Below are 21,301 nucleotides of genomic sequence, written 5' to 3' on the forward strand. Positions count from 1 at the left end.
TCCATTTGCATGCGTGAATCTTGGGGAATCGCAAGCACTTCCTTATTATTATCCATAGTGGAACCTCGTTTGATAAACTTTTCCATATTCCACCCACTTCTTATGGCAAGCCCTTTCAATCTTTTATATCGCTTGATTATCTGTCTACGGCAAACTAATTGAGAGGATGGACGTCTTACTACCTGGCTACTGCGCAATGGACACCCTTGTTTGAATAAAATCCTCACTTGTTTATTCCTTCGCCAAAAGTAGTACACCGTACGCCTTCTCGTCTTGTCGTTACCCCCAAGGAATTCGGAGGCGGCATCCCCAAAAATTGTACTTTCCATGTAACCAGCAGTCTCCAAAGTAATGAAATCCAACCCCCGCGAAATAAAAAAATCACTCACAGCACTTGGACTAAGGGCACACTTCTTCGGAGACGTCATTTCCACCATGAAAAGTGAACTAATTAGGAGAAAGTGACAAGATTAATACGAAAAAACATGCACAGGAAAGGGAAAAGAAAAAATTGACAAGAAAAAGTGATTATGAGGATAAAAATCGGTGACTGCTGATGCATATAAGCAGAACTATTCGATTTCACAAATAATCAATTTCTCTAAGAAACACAAATGAAGGGATAGAATCAACTTATCAACAAGATATACAGCAGATGATGGCGCACTCTCTCTGTTAGACGAAGCAGCAGTTGGTAGAAACAGCTATGTTCCTCGTCCGTATGCGAAAGAGCAATGAAGCATGTCCGCACAGGGCCATGTGATTCGAGTCACCCTGAAAAATCTGTGAATCCCGTTTTCCAGGAATACCCAAACCACCTACTGCCAGAAGCAATTTGTTTTACTCCTCTAAGGCCCGTTATTCTGCGGCTAACCCTTCCCTCCTCCCTCGACCCTTTTCTCTCCTGCAAGGGTGAAAGCGATGCATTTTCTCAAGCATAGTTAACGCTCAGCAAAAGCTTTTGCGGTATATTCGAATCGATTTCTCAAGACGTTAGCAAGGGTGCCAGAATTCCAAAAGGAACGCATAATATTAAGTTAAGTTCCGTTCATAACATATGTTCATTCTTAGTTTTCTGTACCAATGTATTTCCACGTAATGGGGATAATATGCTTTTCCAATGTCACCGTTAGTGAAGATAAATAAAAATAAGTAACCTGAGGATAGCCATTTTCCATTGCAAGTTACTACGAATTTCATGTTAACGCGCAAACAGGTTATTGACATGATATTCAGTAGCTCTATTTCCCAATATTGATGACAGAGTTTTCGTTATGGTTATCACATTTTGCAGGCTCCTCTCTCAAGTATTTCCTCATAACCCTTTCTTGGTTAAGTTAGATATGTCTTCGTCATTTGCCAGGGTTTTTGTGCTAGCGCATAGTTGTTTACCTTTTGAGGATAAAGCCACCCATTAATAGGGTAACAATTCCTTTCGGAAACTAGTGGCAAAGTGAGATATATTGTCATTTTAGAAAGAAGAGCAGACGTTGGCAAACCTAATTGGGTCTTTAGATTGACAATGCTTTTACTCATTTATAATAATGATAGGTTACATTATACCCTGCAAGGCACCGCTAGGGTGTGGGACAGGGGGTGACTACTCACGTTATTCTGATCGTTTATCGTCCGTGAGAAAAATGACATTGAAAAATACGAAAAGCATTATAACCATGGAATGGTTATTTTTGTTAGATGTTTGTACGCTGCTAGCTTACTATAAATGGATTTTATACGAATGCAAACGCTTCCCTAGGCGTTAAGGCGCTATATCCTCAGGGTTACGGATATCTCTGTGAACCAAAACATCATCGGCCGATTAACTACGGAATTAATGTCCTTCGTTTCCTCGGTGAAACCTGAACGAGGGATATGTGGAAAGCTAACAAAAAAATTGGAATTTAATAGGAGAGTCCTCGGTTAATGCGATGAAAAGGTGAAAGAGAAATGTGATCTTTCGCTGGTTAGGTCTCATTCAAAAAATGCTGCAAGAGTATAGAATCCTCACGAGGTTGGATTTATTGTCGACTTGGATCGCGTGCAGCGTGGGTAGGGATTAGATTTGTAAGACATTGTAATGACAAACCGAGTAGAGCATGAAAATTATTACAGCTGCTAAGCTCGGAATCACTCACGGAATGGAGTTAAATTACAGATTAAATCGCTCGCAGGAATTGAAATGACGTCTCTTCAAGGAATATGTTGAAAATGTTTTATTACTGTCATCGTACTACGGCAGAAAAGATCAAGTGAATTGCATCAGAGAGGTTAAACGTAGAACAGATAGAACTAAGGTGCAAATTTCCCACGAAGAAAAGGGATCCCAATGATGTTGTCCGGCGGCGGTAGGGATAAAAATATTCGGGTCAAAAATAAATATACTAAATATTGCCAAGAAAAACCGAGGTCATCAGTCAAACATGCACAATCCCAATACACAGCTCGACACAAATGTCAGTTTGATTGTGCAGATTACCCAGAAAAAGAAGGCTCAGGGAACCGTTATAAATAGAAGGCCTTGTTTAAGCAGTGGAATCTGTCCACTGTAGGGCCATTCCGAGTCTTCATCAAACAATACTGTCGTTCTGCCCCCTAATAGTCGTGGTGATTATGTGTTCTATATCCTTGCCTGAAATTGATGTCACGTAGATTGTCCTGTAATTGCTGCGTACTTTCCTCTATCGACTAAATCCGGCGTTGTGTTACCTACTTCACAATCTTTGTGTAACTTGGCTCCAAATATTTGATAAAAATTAATGTTGACTAAGTTTTCCTAGAAATAGCCTTAACATTTTCTGCTGAAATCAGCGAGCGCTTTAGGAAAAGCTGCTTTTGCCATGGAATAACTTTCTACATTTACATAATACCCCGCAAGCCGCCGCATCATGCACAATCGCACAATCATGCAAAAATCCCTTCATCCAACACTCATGCAAACACATATACCACAAACCAAAAAAAACTGCGCCCCAGGATGCAGCACGAAAGCCACCCAGCAACACGCAAGCTTTGATTGTATTTTGGTAAGAACTTACCGTGGTGACTAATGAGGACACTTTACCGGTAATGAATAGTTTTGCGTTGGACACCATTTGTTGCCATTGTCATAACAGTATAAGTGGAATGCCCTGTGAACTAGAAGCCCCAGCCACACGCACTTGAAGGGTTATTGTGACCACGTATACGACGAACGACTGCTTGAGTCTTGAGTGCGACGGTGCATATACCTCTGTTATTTTATTGCAGTGGTTGAATCTAACAATACCATTTGATGCCGTCATCATTCACTTTGCTGCAAGGAAACTCATATGCCCCGTGAGCTTGAAGTACTTATGATGGAATCCGGATAAGATCCGTTTCTTTCTTATTTAAAGGAAGACAATTTCCGTGTCTTGGCGGCGTCTGACTGATTATCAAGAAAAACACGTCAAGTAATTGTTACATATGAATAAAAAAGTTACAATATTTTCTCAGTTTTTCTCAGTAATCAAGTGTATGCGTCACATAAAGGTATTCATAAGGCAACATAGTATCAATTTTTTCCCACTAAAGCTTAATGACTTCTCCAGTTAAAAATATAAGTGCGACAGCGTTGTTTTTCAGTTCCAGTTTAAAGGTTTTTATTTCCGTAAAGCACAGTTTTACAAGAATTGATAAAATATACATTGAAATATAATAAAAACAATACGGAAACCCCGTTTAAGGGGGTGCTTTCTTGCTCCTATCTACGGTGTTGAAGTACAAGTGGGGTTGGCAGTCGGCACCATGAAAGGAAATGCGCAAACAGACGACACCGGTTTTTCCCGGGAAAGCATATTTCGTCGGCCTTAAACGACGAGATTAGGAATCTTTCCCTTCGTTCTCGCCTTAGGAGTTTTATGGAGGGGGTGTGTGCCAAGGAGGACCTTTGGAGGCATTGGGAACCTTTGGGGATTCCTTTGTTTCCCTCTCCCGGCCCTACGTGCTTAAAAAGGATACAGAACATCATTTCATTTCAAGGAAAGCTTATGTTTACAATGAACACCATTAAATGTCCACAAAGGTGGGAAAAAGGGAGGGCCACCGTCATGCAGGGACAAGGGAAATGGGGAAAGCGAGGGGAAAGTGGAAATCCCAAGCTGGTCGGAAAAAACCCAAGTAAGAACGCAACGTAAAGAGCAAATACAGAATGAAAAGACTTCGATAAACCATAGGTTTTCACATATCAACTAACCTCATGTCCGATTACTCGTTGCCTGCTACCGTGCCGTCTTAATTGCTATACTTTCACCTAAAAGAGTATCTGCCCCCCCCCCCCCCGGCACGCGGCCTAGCGATGACGAGTATGGTACTAAAATATGTAAAAAAATATCTATCCAAAATTTTCACTAGCTCTTTCAAAGTGATGTAAAAATCTTATTTGGAACACTATATTCTCTCGATGGAACGATAAATATTGTGAACAAAGATTGCAACTTTGTGACGCCAGATTGACCCAGGAGGAGACCGAGCGGATTCTTCATGAATAACTCCTTACTATCGGGATGAGTTATTTCATACTAAGACATTTCCCATACCTTGACCTTGCATGACGGCGACATACGGAACATAAGTCTGCTGTTCTCTGTTTGAATGGAAGTGCGTTGGCATGGCTAAATCCAGTTTGAGCATGTGGAAAGTGGAGGATGGTTACATATAAAGTTAAAAAACAATATTAGTGCCCTGCAAGCCACCGCTAGGGTGTGCGGCTGGAGGTTAATACACAGCAGATCTATTTTGACCAGATTTTTTCTCCTACTCCCGCGGTCGGGCAAGGCAATTGTGATCCCTTATCGCACCTGGAAAAACTGACACACGAAATTTTTTCTTCCCAATACATAATCCGTCTTTTTTGGTGGACATGATTTCGCCTACCGTTGGAAGATGGGGTTATTATACATTTTGTAATAATATTATTTTAATAGCACATAATTAATGTCATTATTAATCATACATCATTGTTCTAATAATACATGATTGAAAATATTTCATCGGGTCCAGGGAATATATTGCGCTTAATGTGTTTCCAGATAAATTTGTATTCTCCTTATTTAGTTAGATTTGTAAAACGTTGTTTTGATACTGTATCCAAAATATTAGAGCAGCTAGGCTCGGAATCACTCGCGGAGCGAAGGTGAAATAAAAGATTAAACCTTTCGCAGGATTGAAACGACGTCTCTTCAAGGAATGATGTTGAAAATGTTTTATTCGCCAAATCGCACTACGGTAGGAGATATCATGCAAATAAAATTACAGAGATTAAGTGTAGAACAGATAGATTTAAGTTGACATTTTTTCCACGAACGATAGGGGATCATAATGACATTGTTCGACCGCGGTAAGGGTAAAAATATCCGGGTCAACATTATCCTGGTGTGTTTTCACCCCCTGCCAAGCACTCTGGCCGTGGCTTGCTGGGTATATATTAATAAATAAAAAATGTATTATCTGAAATGTACGCATTGAATGGAGGTTATCTTTTCTGATTCTCGGCGTACGAAGGGAGGTCACATATGCTGTTGCATCTGATGCAGTTGAATTCACTTCAGCTTATCCTCCGGGGAAATGTTACGGGACCTCTTTTATTCCTACTCAGTAAGATACGTTTATTTGCCGACGATGTAGTGGTTTACCGTGATATCCGCGATCCTGAGGACACAGCAGCATTTTCAGATTACCATAATGCTATACAATGCTGGTGCGACCCTTGGAAATTAAAATTAAACTTCAAAATATGCGTCATGATAAATTTTTAGAAAAATTCCAATTCCCACACGAACGACTACTGCATTGGAAACACCGACATGGGATGAGTAAATTGAATTAAATGCCTAGGCGTTACCCTGACTCACGACCTCTCGTGGCACATACGGGAAATTTGTGGATAAGCTAACAAAAAGTTAGGATTTATCCGAAGAGTACTGGGTATATGTGATGAAAAGGTGAAAGAGAAATGTTATCTTTCGCTGGTTAGGCCTCGTTTAGAATATGCTGCTAGTATATGGAATCTACATGTACTTAATACCCCGCAAGCCGCCGCAAGGGCGTGTGGCGGGGGTGTTAGGACACCACCCGTAATTTAGAAAAGAAAAAAAAACCGCATGCAAAAACCACAAAATCATACATCCACAAAAATGGCATACATTCATGCAAGAACACTTACACCCCACACACCTGCAAACACTCAAACTACAAACTAACATACGCATGCACCTGAAAGTATACCTAACATCTTTGCAATGTTTAATTTTGTTCCGACTTGTAAATTCAATGTTTTTAATATTTCTAAATTGTCTTCGGTTTCTTACTATTATGATTTCTGATTTTTCGGGGAAAGAATGAGTATTTGTACCTATCTGTCTTGGAATCTATCTCCCTTATTTTATCTTTGTGTTCTGATCTACCTAAGTAGTGTGGGGCCATTATGATTCCTTCAGTGTCATAGTTAAACTCGTTTGTTCTGAACCTTTATAAAAGTCTAAGCCTCGCTTGTTCTCTTCGTAACTCAAGTGGTTCCCAGCCTAATTCCCCTAAGAGACCTGTCACGCTTGTTCTTATCATAACAATTTTGAACGAATCTAGCGGATTTTCTCTGGACTTCATCTAATTCTTTTTGCCAAATTTTCTCCCAAGGATCCCAAACCCTTTCAGCATATTCCTAATGAGGGTCTAACCAGAGCCAAATAACACCTCCCTTTAACTTTTTTATTTTTTAATTACATTTCCCCACCACCCGTGTTATGAAGCCAATTTCTTTAAAGCCGATCCGCATATTGTCCCGATATGTGCTCCCCATGAAAGGCGTTAATGAATCATCAAAAAGGAATCCTGACGAAGTTGGATTGATTGCGAAAATAGATCGCGTTCATCGCTGAGGAGCTAGATTTGTACAATGATAAACTTCTACATCTACATCTACATAATACCCCGCAAGCCGCCGCAAGGGCGTGTGGCGGGGGGTGTTAGTTCACCAACCGTAAAAAGGAACAATACCACATGCAAAACAACAACGTGGAAAATTACACCCACAGCAGCGCACACAATCATGCAAAAATCCCTTCATCCAACACTCATGCAAACACATATACCGCAAAACAACAACTTAGTAGCGTATCCAAAATATTAGAGGAACCAGGCTGGGAATCACTCACATAGCGAAAATTAAATTACATATTCAATCTCTTGGATAAATTGGAAGGATGTCTCTGTATCAGTGAGGTTGAACATTTATTATCACCCCCATCATACTACGGTAGGAGGCATCTTGTCAATAAAGTTAGAATGAATAAGTGTAGAATAGATGGATTCAAGATGCTATTTTTTCACGACCGATAGGGGATCAGAATAACATTGCCGCGCCGCAGTAGGGGCCATATTCTTCTCAAAATTAGTCTGGTGTGTATTCACCCTCAGCCAAACACCCCAGCGGTGGCTTGTAGGGTCCTGAAATAACTGCGCGTCCTTTTCATCTCCCTTCATGCTTTCCAGCATGCTTAATGTCTTCCTTCCTCTACAACTCTCATCCAGGGGTTACATTTCTAAAACGTTTTTTTATTGATTACAATCCATCATGGATCACGAAGAGGTAGATCTTGTGAGACACAACTACCTCTTTTCGCCCAACTCGTTTTCATGTCTGGCAATAATAACACTCACGTTGCTGCGATGTTTACAAACGAAGTTTATTATAAACTTGAGATCCACATTTGCTGACGATGCAGTGATATACGAGTGCCAATAGCATAGGGAAATATCCAGTAATGAAGATAGGGAATAATTAAGAATCATTCAATCATTAGGAACTATGGGGAATCAAAGGGAACCTGGGAATCATTCCATTCAAAAGTGGTGCCAGGATAACAAATGAATAAATGTCTTTCGATAAATTCTTGGAGCGAAAGAATTTCTCCCGAAAACTCACTAAACAGGGAAACGACGTAGCAAGCTTAGAAACGGTAAAAACTTCGTTGTAACGATAACTAAGGATACGTCCTGGGTGAAAGACAATCGTTAAAGTTGCAAAATAAAAGTTAGGATTCATCTAAAGGATGCTTGGGCATTATAATGACAGGGTTAAAGAGCTTTCTCATTCCACATTATTTTGGCCCAACCTAAAAAATACCGCAGGTGTATGGCATCCTCACGACATTGCCTTAATTTTGGAACAAGCTCCAGTGCAACGTAGAGCAGCTAGGTTAGTGAAAACCCGCAACGAACAAGGTAGCAACGTCGACACACTATTAGAATAATTAGCATGAGAGCCACTACTTCACCGTTGGTTGAATTACAGGTGCAATGGTAGATCACGTAAAATCAGGGAAAAAGATTGTAGATGGAATGTAGATGGATGGATTTAAAGTGTCTTTTTTTCCTTGGACCAATGAAGATAAAAATAGATATGATCGCAAGCGCGTAGACAAATACCATTGGCTGTGCATATATTTCCCTGACTACCTGAATGTTTTTGTATTTAATAGACCCATCTTCATTAATATTCTCCCGCATGATTTTATTATACGTATCCTGTAATTGAATATTTATCCATGTAAGTCCCTTCTTTCGCGTGATGAACTTGTTCCAGTGCACGATAAAACAAATCTTTGTGTTCAGGTGTGACCATCGGGAATGTTCTTATGCGGCTGATGACGTCACACCCGCCACCGTACGTCCTCGCGGTGGCTAGCGGGGAATGCTTTGCATGCGTACACTTGTGTTTAGATGATAACGAAATTTTCAGGAAATCGGAAGATTGGTGTCATTAAAGGAACAACGTTGGCATGACGACTGCTGCAAAAGCTTTGTCTTTTCCAATTAATTGAAGAATGGCACTGGAATCACCTCCGGGAAAACCGATACGCGATGGAAGAATTCGTGCCCGAGTACGCACCAACCTTGAACCCAAAGGCATGCTCCCCGCTGAGACGGGGTTCGCCTCGAGAGCGATGGCTATTGTTGATGTCCTCGGCAGTATTTCCCCTTTCACTTGATTATTGACGCAGTGGGACCTCTCCTATTTGGGTTTAACCAGGATTTACCCTTAACCGATGGTCGACCAACACCCTTCGCCTCCCAATTCGTTTTCGTCCGTCGTTCAAGCCAATAGGGATTGTCCACCCATGAATCCTCTCCACGAATAAAGAAACACGTGACATTTTTTATCTAGGCGCGTCCGTCAACTTTCAAAGAGATGTGAACATTTTTCTTCAGTTACAACAATGATTCCCGTGGTTAGTGACCTGCACATTTCATCTTCTCACGTACTTTATGCAATCGTAAAAATGTGTCCCCGTTATACGAATTACATTTTTTTGTGTCATCAAATTTTCCACTTTCTACATTTAAGGTACTTTCTATGTTGTTTCCTTCGTTTCAGAATGAGAGACCAAAAGTGTTCGGGGCGGAGATGTTGGGTGACTCCTTCTTTGTTAGGGTCGCCTCAAACATTGGGTATAGGCTGCAAGATGGTCCGTTGGATTTTATGAGGATTACTCTTTCATACGGTAGTTTTGCTTATTTCTAATATCATTTACTTCGTGGTTTTATAGTTCATCCTGCCCGTATTGGAATGTGTGTCTCAGGACAGACAACCGAGGAGTTGAAGAGGAGGACCCAAATTGTTAACGCGATAAACGAAGAAGTCATTGTATTGATTGGTTGCAATGACTTCACTAAGGTATTATGTTCACCCATTTAAACTTGAGAGACGATAACATTAATTAATATGCCCACCATTGCTGACTGATTTAATTACAGGGGACTAAGTTTCACTCATTAAGGGGTAGCTACTGCTCCTTAGTGAGAACTTTATGGAACAGGGGATGCAGAATAACACTGTTAACCGTGATACCAGCACCAAGGTTTTGGCATTGTTCCAAATATAGGGCACTTCTGGAGGCATTAAACAAAGCAATTTTGAATTGGCGAAAAAGTAAGTTCACAAAATGTCCTTACATATTTCTTTTTCGACGGTCGCGGTAGTCCTAGGGGTTGAGCGTTTCACTACAGAGTAGAAGGCCCGGGTTCCATTCTCGGGCGAGTCTATGGACACCAGCAGCTCCACCCAAGCTAGAGTAATTTTTCGGGTAGCAGGTCTTCCTGGGAAAACATAACCGGCCAGCACAAGGAAAGGAACTGGCCCTCCTACCCCAATGTGGGGATTTCACACGCCGTCAAGCTTAGTAATGGGTGACTACCATCACCTACCAAACCGACCTTCGGGTTGATTACTGTGTTTATGTCTTTTTTATTCCTTTTTCACACAGATAAAAAATATATCTTCTGCTACTTTCATTATTAGGGGGGATAAGGGTGATTGACGCGGCAAGCTTATTCGTCAATGCCAACGGAACGATAAAAACACAATATTTTGAGAGGTAATCGATATTCTTAAATATTCTTCCGTAAAATTTGAATAAGAAGTTCAACACTCACAATATTTCTTTCAGGTGGATAGGGCACCCAAACAGGAAGCGGTTAGACGGAATTCATTTGAACATCAAAGGTATGAATATATTGTTGAAAAAAATTAAACAAAAGTTAATCCCTTAAATCAGAGCGGGAGATGCTCCCTTTTTAATTAAGGGAAAGAGCGAGCGGTTTCTCATATGCCTCCCGGGGATCTCTTTTTCGCTCGTTTCTTCTCCAAGCACAAAGAGAAACGCATCTAGCGAGTAACCTCTTCGGGTGATGTGGAATAACTTGCAGATAAACTAAAACCGTGATGTATAAATGAACACTACCAATAATATAAAAAAAAGGTTATCCATACATACCTTCTAAGACCTTTTCATTCAATCCCATCTTCGCAGCTCAAGACATCAGAGAAAGAAAATGGAGAGGAGTGAAGAATCAGGAGGAAGTGTGAAAGTGAGGAATCTGTGACCGGAATATGGTGCTAAATTGAAAAAGAACCTGTAAGTAATGAATTAGAAAACAGATTGCTGACTTGGTGTGTTTCCATTACAACATTGGTCTACTATGTGACACTGAAAAGAAGAAAAAAACGGTCGTATTTCAGATAATATTGAGTGCATAAAAGAACAAACTATAAAAAAACCTATCTCCATGGGCCAAGTTCAGTGTCGTGTCGTTGTCACTTATGTTGGGCCCTGGTTATTATACGAAGCCAGGAGCATGGGGTAAATGAAAGACTACCGAAAGTACATGTGTAGCCTAGGGGGTATTGTGAATATTAGAGAAAAAAATGTTCTTGTTTAAGAGATATTGTGAAGTACTTTGTGTTTTCTCGTGTGAGATGACGACCGATGTGAGGTAATTGGGCCCTGGTTACTAAACTAGGCCAGCAGCATGGGGTAAGCGAAAGAATGCTGAAATTACATGTGTAGCCTAATGTGTATGGTGAAAATTAGAGAAAAAAATGTTCTAGTTTAGGAGATATTCTGAAGTACTTTGTGTTTTTTCGTGTGAGATGACGACTGAGGTGAGATAATTGGGCCCTGGTTACTAAACTAGGCCAGGAGCATGGGGTAAGCGAAAGACTACTTAAAGTACATGTGTAGCTCAGGGTGTATGGTGAAAATTAGAGAAAAAAATGTTCTAGTTTAGGAGATATTATGAAGTACTTTGTGTTTTTTCGTGTGAGATGACGACTGAGGTGAGATAATTGGGCCCTGGTTACTAAACTAGGCCAGGAGCATGGGGTAGGCGAAATACTGCTGAAAGTACATGTGTAGCCTATGGTGTATTGTGAAAATTAGAGAAAAAAATGTTCTATTTTAGGAGATATTTTGAAATTCTTAGAAAATCAGCTGAGATAACCCTTTGCCGTGGGCCAAGTTCAGTGTCGTGTCGTAGTCACTTTTAATCGGCCCTGGCTACTAAACTAGGCCAGGAGCATGGGGTAAGCGAAAGACTGCTTGAAGTACATGTGTAGCTCAGGGTGTATGGTGAAAATTAGAGAAAAAAATGTTCTAGTTTAGGAGATATTGTGAAGTACTTTGTGTTTTTTCGTGTGAGATGACGACTGAGGTGAGGTTATATGGCCCTGGTTACTAAACTAGGCCAGGAGCATGGGGTAAGCGAAAGACTGCTTGAAGTACATGTGTAGCCTAATGTGTATTGTGAAATTTGGAGAAAAAAATGTTCTAGTTTAGGAGATATTGTGAAGTACTTTGTGTTTTCTCGTGTGAGATGACGACTGAGGTGAGGTAATTGGGCCCTGGTTACTAAACTAGGCCAGGAGCATGGGGTAGGCGAAATACTGCTGAAAGTACATGTGTAGCCTATGGTGTATTGTGAAAATTAGAGAAAAAAATGTTCTATTTTAGGAGATATTTTGAAATTCTTAGAAAATCAGCTGAGATAACCCTTTGCCGTGGGCCAAGTTCAGTGTCGTGTCGTAGTCACTTTTAATCGGCCCTGGCTACTAAACTAGGCCAGGAGCATGGGGTAAGCGAAAGACTGCTGAATGTACATGTATAGCTTAGGCTGTATTGTGAAAATTAGAGAAAAAAATGTTCTAGTTTAGGAGATATTGTGAAGTACTTTGTGTTTTCTCGTGTGAGATGACGACTGAGGTGAGGTAATTGGGCCCTGGTTACTAAACTAGGCCAGGAGCATGGGGTAGGCGAAATACTGCTGAAAGTACATGTGTAGCCTATGGTGTATTGTGAAAATTAGAGAAAAAAATGTTCTATTTTAGGAGATATTTTGAAATTCTTAGAAAATCAGCTGAGATAACCCTTTGCCGTGGGCCAAGTTCAGTGTCGTGCCGTAGTCACTTTTAATCGGCCCTGATTACTAAACTAGGCCAGGAGCATGGGGTAAGCGAAAGACTGCTGAAAGTACATGTATAGCCTAGGGTGTATTGTGAAAATTAGAGAAAAAAATGTTCTAATTTAGGAGATATTGTGAAGTACTTTGTGTTTTTTCGTGTGAGATGACGATCGAGGTGAGATAATTGGGCCCTGGTTACTAAACTAGGCCAGGAGCATGGGGTAAGCGAAAGACTGCTTGAAGTACATGTGTAGCTCAGGGTGTATGGTGAAAATTAGAGAAAAAAATGTTCTAGTTTAGGAGATATTGTGAAGTACTTTGTGTTTTTTCGTGTGAGATGACGACTGAGGTGAGATAATTGGGCCCTGGTTACTAAACTAGGCCAGGAGCATGGGGTAAGCGAAAGACTGCTTGAAGTACATGTGTAGCTCAGGGTGTATGGTGAAAATTAGAGAAAAAAATGTTCTAGTTTAGGAGATATTGTGAAGTACTTTGTGTTTTTTCGTGTGAGATGACGACTGAGGTGAGGTTATATGGCCCTGGTTACTAAACTAGGCCAGGAGCATGGGGTAAGCGAAAGACTGCTTGAAGTACATGTGTAGCCTAATGTGTATTGTGAAATTTGGAGAAAAAAATGTTCTAGTTTAGGAGATATTGTGAAGTACTTTGTGTTTTCTCGTGTGAGATGACGACTGAGGTGAGGTAATTGGGCCCTGGTTACTAAACTAGGCCAGGAGCATGGGGTAGGCGAAATACTGCTGAAAGTACATGTGTAGCCTATGGTGTATTGTGAAAATTAGAGAAAAAAATGTTCTATTTTAGGAGATATTTTGAAATTCTTAGAAAATCAGCTGAGATAACCCTTTGCCGTGGGCCAAGTTCAGTGTCGTGTCGTAGTCACTTTTAATCGGCCCTGGCTACTAAACTAGGCCAGGAGCATGGGGTAAGCGAAAGACTGATGAATGTACATGTATAGCTTAGGCTGTATTGTGAAAATTAGAGAAAAAAATGTTCTAGTTTAGGAGATATTGTGAAGTACTTTGTGTTTTCTCGTGTGAGATGACGACCGATGTGAGGTTATTGGGCCCTGGTTACTAAACTAGGCCAGGAGCATGGGGTAAGCGAAAGACTGCTTGAAGTACATGTGTAGCCTAATGTGTATTGTGAAATTTGGAGAAAAAAATGTTCTAGTTTAGGAGATATTGTGAAGTACTTTGTGTTTTCTCGTGTGAGATGACGACTGAGGTGAGGTAATTGGGCCCTGGTTACTAAACTAGGCCAGGAGCATGGGGTAGGCGAAATACTGCTGAAAGTACATGTGTAGCCTATGGTGTATTGTGAAAATTAGAGAAAAAAATGTTCTATTTTAGGAGATATTTTGAAATTCTTAGAAAATCAGCTGAGATAACCCTTTGCCGTGGGCCAAGTTCAGTGTCGTGTCGTAGTCACTTTTAATCGGCCCTGGCTACTAAACTAGGCCAGGAGCATGGGGTAAGCGAAAGACTGATGAATGTACATGTATAGCTTAGGCTGTATTGTGAAAATTAGAGAAAAAAATGTTCTAGTTTAGGAGATATTGTGAAGTACTTTGTGTTTTCTCGTGTGAGATGACGACCGATGTGAGGTTATTGGGCCCTGGTTACTAAACTAGGCCAGGAGCATGGGGTAAGCGAAAGACTGCTTGAAGTACATGTGTAGCTCAGGGTGTATGGTGAAAATTAGAGAAAAAAATGTTCTAGTTTAGGAGATATTGTGAAGTACTTTGTGTTTTTTCGTGTGAGATGACGACTGAGGTGAGGTAATTGGGCCCTGGTTACTAAACTAGGCCAGGAGCATGGGGTAAGCGAAAGACTGCTTGAAGTACATGTTTAGCTTAGGGTGTATGGTGAAAATTAGAGAAAAAAATGTTCTAGTAAAGGAGATATTTTTAAATTCTTAGAAAATCAGCTGAGATAACCCTTTGCCGTGGGCCAAGTTCAGTGTCGTGTCGTAGTCACTTTTAATCGGCCCTGGCTACTAAACTAGGCCAGGAGCATGGGGTAAGCGAAAGACTGCTTGAAGTACATGTGTAGCCTAATGTGTATTGTGAAAATTAGAGAAAAAAATGTTCTAGTTTAGGAGATATTGTGAAGTACTTTGTGTTTTTTCGTGTGAGATGACGATCGAGGTGAGATAATTGGGCCCTGGTTACTAAACTAGGCCAGGAGCATGGGGTAAGCGAAAGACTGCTTGAAGTACATGTGTAGCTCAGGGTGTATGGTGAAAATTAGAGAAAAAAATGTTCTAGTTTAGGAGATATTGTGAAGTACTTTGTGTTTTTTCGTGTGAGATGACGACTGAGGTGAGATAATTGGGCCCTGGTTACTAAACTAGGCCAGGAGCATGGGGTAAGCGAAAGACTGCTTGAAGTACATTTGTAGCTCAGGGTGTATGGTGAAAATTAGAGAAAAAAATGTTCTAGTTTAGGAGATATTGTGAAGTACTTTGTGTTTTTTCGTGTGAGATGACGACTGAGGTGAGGTAATTGGGCCCTGGTTACTAAACTAGGCCAGGAGCATGGGGTAAGCGAAATACTGCTGAAAGTACATGTGTAGCCTATGGTGTATTGTGAAAATTAGAGAAAAAAATGTTCCAGTTTAGGAGATATTTTGAAATTCTTAGAAAATCAGCTGAGATAACCCTTTGCCGTGGGCCAAGTTCAGTGTCGTGCCGTAGTCACTTTTAATCGGCCCTGGCTACTAAACTAGGCCAGGAGCATGGGGTAAGCGAAAGACTGCTGAAAGTACATGTATAGCCTAGGGTGTATTGTGAAAATTAGAGAAAAAAATGTTCTAGTTTAGGAGATATTGTGAAGTACTTTGTGTTTTTTCGTGTGAGATGACGATCGAGGTGAGATAATTGGGCCCTGGTTACTAAACTAGGCCAGGAGCATGGGGTAAGCGAAAGACTGCTTGAAGTACATGTGTAGCTCAGGGTGTATGGTGAAAATTAGAGAAAAAAATGTTCTAGTTTAGGAGATATTGTGAAGTACTTTGTGTTTTTTCGTGTGAGATGACGACTGAGGTGAGATAATTGGGCCCTGGTTACTAAACTAGGCCAGGAGCATGGGGTAAGCGAAAGACTGCTTGAAGTACATGTGTAGCTCAGGGTGTATGGTGAAAATTAGAGAAAAAAATGTTCTAGTTTAGGAGATATTGTGAAGTACTTTGTGTTTTTTCGTGTGAGATGACGACTGAGGTGAGGTTATATGGCCCTGGTTACTAAACTAGGCCAGGAGCATGGGGTAAGCGAAAGACTGCTTGAAGTACATGTGTAGCTCAGGGTGTATGGTAAAAATTAGAGAAAAAAATGTTCTAGTTTAGGAGATATTGTGATGTACTTTGTGTTTTTTCGTGTGAGATGACGACTGAGGTGAGGTAATTGGGCCCTGGTTACTAAACTAGGCCAGGAGCATGGGGTAAGCGAAAGACTGCCGAAAGTACATGTGTAGCCTATGGTGTATTGTGAAATTTAGAGAAAAAAATGTTCTAGTTTAGTAGATATTGTTAAGTAATTTCTTATTTTTGGTATGAAAGGGCGACCCTTTGGACTGCACTGGGCCCTGGATGCTACATTAGCCTATGGATGTGGTTTTTATGCCTATGCCGTGATAGAGCAGGGATTGCCGAGTGTTTCTGGTGATTTTCAAGAAAAGTACTTCTGTAGTTCAGCAGATATTGTCGAAAACGTTCTCGTTAGGACCTCATAGTTTTTGATATGAAAGACGACTTCCCGCTTGGGCTAACTTCAGTGTAGAGTTCATTCTAGGGCCCTATATCGTTTACTACATAATTCATCCTGGTCTTACAATTGCAAGTGGTTACAGGGAGTATCATTGGGTTTAGTGTGTCCGTTGTAGTCGGATTATTGCAATGGTTTAGGGGATTTACTTAGTTACGTCGTGCAAAAATATTTACGTTGGTATGGCTGAAAAATCCACATCTCCAACGGCCGGTGAATAGCCGTGGGCTAGCTCGTCGTGGGCCAAGTTCAGTTAAGTACTGAATGGCTAATAATTTAATCAAATTGCTGTGTTAAGCCATAAGAGAAGGTAAGGTGTTTTGTCTTCGACTGCATTTTAATCTATCGCAGCTCTGATAATTGCATTACACAATGTCACCTTACATATCAGTGCACCTTAAAATGCTTTAAAATCTTCTTCATGAAAAAACTGTTTCCATCCAAGAGTTTTTCGTAAGAAGTAAATAAGCCAATGTAGTTTAATTTATTCGCTCCCTTTCAGATTTTAAGTGATATATAATTGTTCATTCATCAAAAGGCTTTATTGGTGGCTTGTGTATGACACATTGTAATTGATAGTGTGAGATGAGGAAACTATATATAATGTACTACAAGGCAAGGCACAATCTCTTCAAAATAACCTGGATGACACTGTGGTTTACTTCACAGGCGAGTATATTCTATCTCAGACAACTGGTGAAACAAAAATTATTTGGATGGGAGAGACAACAATCAATGCATAGATGGGAGGAAAGGGAGCTTAGGAGAAGCTGGTTTCCATGTGAAGACAAGGAGGAGGTGATCCTACACCACAGTAGGCCAGTGTGATGCGCCTACTTATATACCTTCGAAGTAAATGTTAATTATTCAATCCTGATTTATAATGTAAACATGAAATTGTTAATAATGATCTTTTGATGGTTAATTTTTTCACTCATTCATCCTTATGAGTACAAAATCTAAAAATTGAATCTGAACAACATAATAGGTATTTAAGGTTCACATTATTTACTGCTTTAACAATTGAGGCAGAAAAATTCACAAAAATAGCGCTTAGTTGCACAAAATCGAGGAAATTACCTTAATTCTTCCCTCATAGTGAACACTTAATAATGACAGGGAAACTATCACAGAATGAGGTAAAGTGAGGTGGCAACTGCTATATAAAACTAAAGGGTGTTAAAAGAAGAACCTGCTGCACCAATAGACAGCATTTTAAACTTGGAATCACTCGAACAAAAACTGGTCACTGGGCGTGGTAGGCATTTTTACAGACCCCTCAATCACTCCACCACTCCTTCACTGAAGGAAATAATTATTTTCCCTACTTTGTATTGATTTGACCATGTCATTGTAAGCAGATAGTACCTCCACCTTTCTTTCTAAAAACCATCGTGTAACATCAACCATGGAAAGGATAGGCCTAATATTTCTCATAGTTCCATTATCCATCTTGTAACTGGCACCAAATGGCTTCAAAATACAGCATTTATGCCGATAAAAGTGTCATTAATTATCATATTGTGTTTTAAGATAAAAAAACAGTGATATTTTGATGTTCAGATGATTTAAAATTAGGGAATTTGTTATCCCTATTATATGGTTATGGTATTCCCTTTTGGGGCTCCTCTATCTTCCTTCCAAAATTATTTAAAATGCAAAAAAAGATTATTCGCATAATAACTAATTCTAATAATAGAGCTCCCAGTAAACCTATTTTTGAAAAACTAGAAATCTTACCTCTTCCTTGTATGTACATTCTTGAAACAGTGTCTCTTATTAACAAAAATCAAGACATGTTTATTAAAAATTGTGACCTTCATAGTCATAATACGAGAAGCCAAAATGCATTCCATGTAAGTCAGCACAGAGTAAATAAAACGATTAAAGGGATAGATCATCAGGGAATACTTATGTACAATAAATTGCCTGCTTATATTAAAAATATCAAAAGTTACTTTAAATTCAAGTGTGCCGTGAAAAAACTACTTTCATGTAAATTATTCTATAGTGTAGATGATTTTCTAATGTATACCATTTAAAATGTATAATTGGAATGTGTTAATCCCAAGAAAATTGTAAATTGTATGTATCTGTATTTTTCATATTGTTTTGATATTTTGCATAACGTCTTTTATTGATATGAAGTGTAAAACATGTATTGACAAAGCCATGCATAATTCTATGCTTATGGTGGAGGAATAAATTGAATTGAATTGAATATCCACTTAATTTTTGTTTGCCTTCACTTTCAGTAGATATTCTAGTGAAGGATTTTAAAATCAACAATTAGTAATAGGCCCATTCTCGAGTTGAGGAAAGAATGTAGAGGAAAATTTGTATAAAGATATGGACTGTGCTTTAATATAACTTCAAATTCGTTCCATGCAATTTTTCTGAATTATTTATCATGGGGTTAATAGTTGACAGTTAACAATTCTTAACTAGCATTCTTCATGGCAGAAGAGAATAAAAAAATGAATTTTTAAAACCATGAATGAACACAAATGCTCCCAGTTAAGTTTAAATATTGTTAAAAAATATCATTGTCATTACAATTAAGATTTGTATGAGCAGCAGACAATTGATGAAAACAATAATTACAGGGAGGTCAGAGAATATTTCTTCAGACATTGAGGGATTTTTTTCGTGATAACAGAATGCAGTAATACATCAAGAGTTATTTGGTCGAGAAAAAGTAATGGCATTAAAATTTGGAAAGACTCATTTGGTAGATTCAATGGCAGCTATTTGAAAATTGTAAATACCTAACTATTATTCTCCATTTGGGGTTCCGAACATGTTAACTCTGATGAGATGATTTCGTGCAAGATTCTGTATTTCCAGAAATGTGCTTCCATCAATAGAAAATCCTACCAAAAAAGGGTTAATAGGAAGAGTATAAGTTGAGCAATCGGCCAAGTTGCAGATTTCATGTGGAAATTAGGGTTATAAAATGGTAATTTATGAAATGGGTGTATATTATTTGCAGTTTTCAAAATGCATTCATAATAGGCCATTTAATCTAACCTCATGAAATAATTTGCATAATGAGTAGAGATCCAAAGAAAGACATTTCAGGACTTTTAACATAATGAATGAGCATAAAACTTTTTGAAGATAATTATCTATATGCACAGCCTCTTCATATGATACATATATAATTATTTCATGCAGACTCTTTTTTCATTGTAAAAATCTACATAGGGGCTTGGTATATCAATAGGCATAGTGATTGGCAGTCGGCCAGATGGTCAAGGTTCAATTTCTGTTGACTTTGAACACCCTCAGTTTCACCAAGGCTCTGATTTTTTCTCTGGAAGAAAATGGTTCCTCTACTTGATGTTTGTATTTCACATGCTTTTCACATTTCAAAGGGCTTACAATTAGTATGACGTGAGCTCCACCTTCACCTATGAAACCAGCATTCAGGATCATTACTTTAGTCATATACTGACAAATCTTCCTAAATTTTCCATATTCCTTCAGCCACTGTCCATGTAATTATTTTGAATGCATTGCATGTGTAAACTAAAGGTATTGAAAATTTAGGAAGAAAAGTGTGGCATTAGGTCATGGAAGGAAACTTACCATCTCTTGCTACTAACTTCCATAATGACCTATCCTTGACTGTCTCTTTCATTTGCATCACATTCACAGTGTTTCAAGCATACTCTTCTCTTCCTGATACTTTTAAGAATTTTTAACTTAAGAATCTCTTCAACTACATTCACAACTTCATATTTTATCAGTTCATTCCTTCGCCTCAAAACATTTAACCTTATTATGATCAGTAGTTATAGCTAAATGCTCTGTGCTTCTCTCTCATCCATTCACTTAACCCAAGGAAATCAGTGCAACACAACTATTTCATGCTTGCCAATAACTAGTGCACCCAATCCACTTTTTTCATAACCCACTCATTCCATATGGTAATCAAGAATATGTATTGGGCACATTGAATATAGACAAGTATGGAAGAAATGTGCTGTGGCATCTCCTATTGGTAGATTACTTGGGGGATGGTGTGCTCTCGATCAATGTAGATAACTTTAGAAGGAATACAAGCTTGTTTAATGCTATAGTTTAGCTTTTAACAGTGGAAGTGGGCTTGGGGTATTGTAGTGTTTGGTTTTACTTGAGTCTTCTTGGTGAAAATGTCATATATGAATCCATGATTTTGATGACATGGAAAATAAAAAAATGTAAAAATGTGATGAGGAGATTTACAGAGACTGTAAGAAGTAGGCCTAAGAGAGATGCTAGGCTATTGTATGAAAAAATCAAAAACTAAAGAAAATATTTTCTGAGCAATGAAAACCAAAAGATAAAAATATGATGTCAATGGAATTGAAAAACAGAAATAATAGGAAGCTGATGGTGGGGTATTAAGATGATAAACTTATATTTGGAATGGTATATGGAGTTTTGGAAAATATTAAACATTTAAGACTTATTTAATACACATAGGAGCAAAGAGAAATATGTGGAGGAGGGATGCACAATATGACTGATGATAAAAGACAAATCATAATTGTAATGAAACAAAATGTTTGACTATGCTATATTATCTGTTAGGAAGGGAATAGTGTGATATTTTGTTTTCATGTCCACAAGACCCAGGGATGAAGAGTAGTATGGACTGGACCGTATTTGAAGGTTTCAGGTTTGGTTTGCCATTATAGTGTGAATAAAAGATCTTAAATAACATTTTATAAATAATAATGTTGTAATTGCAATGAAGGAGACATCATGAGGTTGGCAATTC

The 21,301-nt window shown here is 39.0% G+C and overlaps 1 long non-coding RNA gene across 1 annotated transcript in view; it reads left to right on the forward strand.

Annotated features, from left to right (window-relative positions):
• Window positions 1-17,457, forward strand: part of LOC139697723 (uncharacterized) — a 30,124-nt gene extending 12,667 nt beyond the window's left edge. Inside the window, exon 2 of the long non-coding RNA XR_011702813.1 lies at window positions 17,203-17,457. This is a non-coding gene — a long non-coding RNA (uncharacterized lncRNA). The remainder of the gene's footprint in view (window positions 1-17,202) is intronic.
• Window positions 17,458-21,301: the final 3,844 nt, after the last annotated feature.

The sequence above is a fragment of the Hetaerina americana genome, unplaced genomic scaffold (genome assembly GCF_022747635.1).
Source record: "Hetaerina americana unplaced genomic scaffold, ioHetAmer1.1.p SCAF_8, whole genome shotgun sequence".
NCBI lineage: Eukaryota > Metazoa > Arthropoda > Insecta > Odonata > Calopterygidae > Hetaerina > Hetaerina americana.